Source organism: Penaeus chinensis, chromosome 36 (genome assembly GCF_019202785.1).
Source record: "Penaeus chinensis breed Huanghai No. 1 chromosome 36, ASM1920278v2, whole genome shotgun sequence".
Lineage (NCBI taxonomy): Eukaryota > Metazoa > Arthropoda > Malacostraca > Decapoda > Penaeidae > Penaeus > Penaeus chinensis.
Window position 1 is genome coordinate 35,454,720 of NC_061854.1, and position 7,500 is coordinate 35,462,219.

A 7,500-nucleotide genomic window follows, 5' to 3' on the forward strand; every position below is an offset into this window, starting at 1 on the left:
TTATCAATATGATGATTATCATTATCAATATGATGATTATCATTATCAATATGATGATTATCATTAATATGATTATCATATTTACAATTATTATTAATATAATTAATATCATATTTATCATTATTATTGATATAATTAATATCATTATTATAATTATGATATTTATCAATATTATCATGATTTTATTATTATCATGATTTTATCATTATTATCATTATCAATTATTATCATTGTCAAAAATTTGTATTATCTATTTATTATCAAATAATTGTTTAGCTCCCTATCTGTGCGGCTAACTATATATGTGAAAATGTGATTGTAGATTTGAGTGTTTATTTTCGCAATCAGCAGAACAGTCTTAGCAGAAGTTCCGAGCTAAATTCCTTCTGAAGTGCTGAGGCCGTGTCTGCCCCCGTGTCTGTCTCCTTGTCTGGAACTATGAAGAGGAAGTAATGTTGCGAAACAGCGTTTGTTTTGCAACTGGATGTCGCGGGGACGGTCCGTTGTCGAATTGCCATGCATGTGAGTACGTTGCGGCTCACTGTCAACAGACCAGATTTAGGAAGTGTTTAAATGGCAACACAAATGATTTATCATATAGAATATGTAATAGATATGATATCAGACTTATAACCCCTATATCATACATTTTTCTCTAGGGAGTGCTCAGTGGAAATCACCACTACTTTGCCTAATTGATCCAGATATTGCAGACCTACAAGGATTTTGCAATATTTCAATCCTCTTATTAACAAGCTGCACTTCTGACACGAGGGATGCCTCCTGCCAGCTGCATGGATGCCCGCGATTCAGGGCTAATTTATGTTCCCCCTTTTGGTATTTTGCAGCGATCAGCGGCAGCCGAGGATGGCCCGGAAACATCTTGGCAACCCCACGGTGCCATCCCTCCAAAGCACTATTCGTCCTCCAGTCTTTGATACAAGGTCCAAGTCTGATAGGGAATCTTCCCTGGAATTTAGATGTCACCATGAATCATCTTGCCAACGTAAGTTTCTTGTTGTGGGGAAGTTGTAGCTGAAGTTAGACTAAGTCGGTAGCCGAAGTTAGAGCAGGTAGGGTCAGGGGACGACCACGTTATGTGAGGACACCGTCGCACAACCTGCCACTGAGTGTCCCCATCATGAGAGTTTGCGAGGTTCCGCCCAGGTGATAGGGCCCCGCGCAGGAGAGGCCGTCGTCCGAAGCTTCTGGGGCTGGGTTGTGTGCGCGGTTTTGTTCTCTCTCGCTCTCTGTCTGTCTGTGTTACGCTCTCTGTCGCTTTCTGTATCTGTCTCTTAGTATCATTATTAACTTTGTTATCACCTATTTTCATTATTACTATTATCATTGCGACTAATCATTATTATCATGTGGAGTTAGTGATGGTAATGATGCTAAGGATGATATAATAACGATGATAGTAATATTGATGATAATGATAATGGTGATAATAATAATAATGACAGTCGCAATAATAATAGTAATATAAATAAATCATAATGGAAATAATAATCATAACAATAGCAATAATAATAACAATACTAATAACAATCATAACAACAAGATTAATAGTAATAATAATAATGATAATAATGGTAATTTTATTATTAACATTATCATCTTTATCATTATTATTGTTATCACTATTTTTTGTTTTTATCATTATTGCTTATTATCATTGTTTTTATCATTCTCATCATTATTACTATTACTATTATTATTATCATATCATTATCATCATTATTATTACTGCAATTATTGTTACTACTATGATTATGACCCTTAGAACCATTATTAGCACCTACTATGCCTCATCTTACCAACCACAGTCACCATAACTTCCTCACAACATCCGCTTGTTTCCACCTCGTCACCTCAATGACTCATTTCTTCATCACACGCTCCTATACCAAAGTGGAAGTAGGTTTGCACTGTTCACTCCATCGGTCACCGCAATGTGTACATTATGTTAGCACCGTGACGCAGTGTCTCGTCGGTTGCTGTTGTGAAAATGGAAAATTGTGTAAGAATGACATATCACGTTAAAAAAAAGATAGAACTGTAATCGCATTGAACAATTATTGATATTGCGATATTGTTCATGACATGTCATATCCGGCTGTGTACAGATATATATGGAAATATGGTAATATTTCACTTAACGTGACTGAGTAATGTGTTTGTGTTTGCCTGTGTGGTAATTTTTTTTATCGTTGTTATCATTATCATTGTTAGTGTTGATTCTACCCTTATTTTCATCCTTATTGTCATTATAATTGCCATTATCATTATTACCATTATTATTATTGTTATCATTATTATTATTATTATTATTATTATTATTATTATTATTATTATTATTATTATTATTATTATTATCATTATTTTCATTACTATCATTATTATTATTATTATCATTATTATTATTATTATTATTATTATTGATGTTGTTGTTATGTTGTTGTTGTTGTTGATGTTGTTGCTATTGTTATCATTATCATAATTATTATAATGATCATTATTATTATAATTCTCATTATCATTATTGACACTATTATCATTAACATTGTTATTGATCAAGACTATTAATATCATCATTAGTAGTAGTGGTAGTAGTATCACCGTAATCATCATGAATAACGTTATTATTATTGATATTACTGATTAGTTATTGTTATCGTCAATATCAATATTATCACTTCCATTATTAAGTATATTGTTGTGATTTATTTACATCATCATGATCGCCATTATCATCATTGTTATTATCTCTAGTGTTTTCTTTTTTTTTCTTCTAACAACACATTAACATCATTAATACGTCATTACACTTCAATCTCGTGAGTTCAGTTATCCTTTTCATTACTGTGAACATGATTATTCTTATTATCAGTTATAATAATAAAAGAAGGCACTATTATCCCTATTGGGGTTATCATTATCATTATTAAGTATGATAATAATATAGACAACAATAACAATAATTATAATGATTATGATAATCATCATCATCATTATCATCAAAATAGTAATGATGATACTAGTAACAATACTAACACTAATACTGAAATTAATAATAGTAATAATAATAATAATAGCAATAATAATAGCATTGGTAATACTACTACTACTACTAGTAATAATAATAATAACAATAATCATAATAATAACAATGATAATAATAATGATAATGATAATAATAATAATAATAATAATAATAATAATAACAATGATAATAATAATGATAATAATAATAATAATAATAGCTATAATAATACAGACGATAATGATAATAATAATGCTAGTAATAATAATGATAATAATAACGATAAAAAATAATAATAATGATAATAATAACGATGAAAAATTATTATAATGATAATAATAATGTTTTCCTTTTCAATCATAACTACATTTATGTTTTAGTAAGCGAGTGATTTTTGTGTCTAATGCTCCCCCTCCATCACGCAGAAGACATCCAGAGATGCTGCAACCGTGTGGTAAAATATCTCTCGTCAACACAGATGTAGATTTCAACATCATGCAACAGAGACGGGCGTACAGACAAACAGACTGACAATGAGACAGGGCGGAGAAGAAAAAAAAAGACAATATGAAATGAACTTCCTGATAACCTTGAGATGAAACTGAGTCAGGATTTGCAGAGATAAGATTCCCAGCGGGGGAGTGATCAGCATGAAGTCTTGTAGGAAGACTGATAAACAGCAATAAATGTCAGTGGCTCAGGCTTCACATCAGTCACACACGTACACACGCGCGCGCACACACACACGCACACACACACACACACGAACGCACGCACACACGCACACACACACGCACACACGAACGCACGCACACACACACACACACACACACACACACACACACACACACACACACAGATACACACAAATTCATCGCACAAACACACTTATCATAAACATACAAACAGAACACAATGAAAACCAAACACACACAAACATAATGATATACACGAACAATAAAACACGCAAACACAATAATTATGAAATAAAAACCACAGACTCATCCAATTTCACGAAGTTTTATAAGATACTTAAAATTAATGAATTTAAAAACAACGACAACAACTTTGGCACACTGTCGTTACTGTTACTGTTACTATTAATAGTTCCAGAGGTACAACTGCACTTCAGAACATTGTATGGATAATGTGTACATCTATTGTTATATTTCAGTGGTTATAAATCGTTTAGACATTGAATGCCATAATGATAGGTTTTGTTTTGTTAGATTTTGTTGAGTATTTATGTATCGCTTTTTATAAGTGAGGTAAATATTTTGCTTTGGGTTAAGTAATTGTATTTTTTATATAATTACCTCTAAAATGGGAGTTATGTTTTCGTTTAGCCTCATTTGGACTGTGAAAGGAAATACACGATAGTCAAGATTCACTGAGAAAATGAACATATATCATTAATTGCTATTACTAACACTGCTGCTGCTATTACTGCTATCATTAATATTACAAAGACCCTATATTACAAAAAATGCTGAACCCTACAAAAGCAATAAAATAATATAGTTCACATAAGAGCAACCTCTTTTTACATCTTAGTTTACTGCAAAATATGTTTCTTTACTCTTGTTTCCCTTTATTGCTACGATTTTTGGATTCAAACTCTCCGAAATATAATAATGATACAAAAGAAATCGAAGTGTTCTCATTAAGAATAATTTCATTCTAACTTATTCCAGACGTCCATTTATACCGAGTCTCTCATCATTAAAGGGATTTATTCCGAAAAGGCAATTAACTGGCCACATTAATAATACGATATTGTATAATCAGCTGGTATCTCTAGTACCTGTTTTTTATACAGTAGATAATGATTTTAAAAAAAACTCGTTAGCCAAATAAGTGTTTTTGACATGCCACTTCAGCAAAGTCTGTGATAGATTAAGAGAACTTTTATAATGAGAGATCAATTGAGAACATAGATATAGATGAATATATAGATATAGATATACAACAAAGTTTTGGTCAACCTGTCTCTGTTGACCAACTAGACCGACCTCATCACAGCTGCAGGTCGTTAAAGAATACCTAGCTCTATTGTTATTACCCCAATTAATTACACTAGTCCCAATACTGTCGAGACCGGGGTGGAGTTGTTATTAGGGTGACAATTACAGCTGCTATTGTTGTTGGTGTTGTTACTAATAATACTGATGTCTATGTTAGCTTTAGTAATTATTCTGTGATTACTGTGAGAGGGAGAGAGAGAGAGAGAGAGAGAGAGAGAGAGAGAGAGAGAGAGAGAGAGAGAGAGAGAGAGAGAGAGAGAGAGAGAGAGAGAGAGAGAGAGAGAGAGAGAGAGAGAGAGAGAGAGAGAGAGAGAGAGAGAGAGAGAGAGAGAGAGAGAGAGAGAGAGAGAGAGAGAGAGAGAGAGAGAGAGAGAGAGAGAGAGAGAGAGAGAGAGAGAGAGAGAGAGAGAGAGAGACGGCTGTTCAGTTCAGCTCTGTCAGATAATATAAGCGGTTTGCAGCAGAAGCAAACAATACTCGGACAGAAATCTCCCCCCCACCCCCGCTTCTATACATCTGGTCGCCCCACGTAGCAGGTAGAATATAAATAAGTATTAATGTGTTCGTGTCCTCGTCCACGGATATTTGCATTTGTGTAAGGACTATTTTTCAATACATCATAGTATAGGCATGTAACTATATCTGAATATATGTATGTATGCGTATAACTAGCTATGTATGTATATATATAGATATCATATAAATGTATATGTATACGTGTGTGGGTGTATGCAAGAGAAAGAGGCATGTATGTGTGTCTTCGAAGAATGCATGTACGTATACATTATTTACCTATTCGTCTTCTCACAGATTTTTATTCAATAACCATATATGGAAGGAGAAAACACTCTACCGTGTTGATACTATGGTAGAAAAACCCACAATGTAAAACTAGACCATTTTCTTTCGCTTTTCCAGTCCGTTAAAAGCGCGCCTAAATAAATAAATAGATAGATAAGTGAATAAAATTAGTAATCAGTTATTATGCAGCCAGACAGGGGTGTGTAAGCTTGCCTATAATCAGATTGGATATGAAGCTCTTGATTTTAAAAATACTGAAATAAAAATTAGCCTTTCCGCCGTAACTGAAAGCTAAAGGTTCAGTTTTTTTTTTTTATACGATCGAATATTTCGAATGATAAATGGCTAAGGCCTATGACTTAATCATTTATTTATAACTGTATATTCGTGTTTTATTGATTAAAGGGAGGTTATTTTGGAATCAATAAATATCGATGACTTAAGGTCCTGGTGCTTTAAATATTTATGATGCAATGATCGTTTGTTTTGCAGAAAGTGTTTCTGATGCAACTTTAAAAAGCTTCGATCCTAATTTAAAGTTTTCGATACTCTAAGCTCAGGATTCTCGCTTATACTGATTACGAGTTTTTATCAGAACATTGTATTTTATTGATTTCACAAAAAATAAATGCCAAATGTAAGTACTGACTCAGAGCTTTGTGTCCGTTTGCCTGCCCGTCGGTTTACTGAGATGATAGTAATTATGAAGGTAATGACAGTGATAATTCTAATGGAAATAATGACCATGATATGATTATGGCCTACTTGTCACTTCTACTCTCGTACTACTACTACTACTGTGGTCATTGCATCTACTACTACTCCTACTCCTACTTGAGATGATAATAGTTGTGATAACAAAGTAGAACAGAGTGATAATAGTTATTGTAAACCACATATTTAGGATGTTTCAGAGAAATTGCATCGACTGTCCCTTTAACTCACAGTCTTGAAGTTGTCTGTCTGTTTGTCTGTCTCTCTGCCTCCCCCCCCCCCTCTCTTATGTAACTCAGCCATACCTGTATCATACTATACTATATTCTACATAATTTATGTAATATTACAAGTCTGTCACATACGTATCTCCACACGTACATATACAAATGCATATATGCATGGCCATTGCTTTACCTGACTAGACATTCCAATGCTGTGTTGTATAGCTATGTATTGTTGTAAAACTACCTTTCTTCACCACCGATTGTCACATGCCAAACACCGAAATGAGCTCCCTCCTTCTACCCCCCCCCCCCCTCTCTCTCTCTCTCTCTCTCTCTCTCTCTCTCTCTCTCTCTCTCTCTCTCTCTCTCTCTCTCTCTCTCTCTCTCTCTCTCTCTCCTCCCTCCCTCCCTCCCTCCCTCCCTCCCTCTCCCTCCCTGTACTGTGTGGTGCAGCGGTAGCGATCTCGTCTAGCAATCTTGCTGACCTGCATTCAAATCCCTCTCCGCCATTCCTTGCACACAGGGGATAACTTAGAAGCAAAATGAAACAGATACTATGTCACACCAAGAATATCCATTGTAACAAATAGAATCAAACTAAACCTGTGTGTGTGTGTGTGTGTGTGTGTGTGTGTGTGTGTGTGTGTGTGTGTGTGTGTGTGTGTGTGTGTGTGTGTGTGTGTGTGCA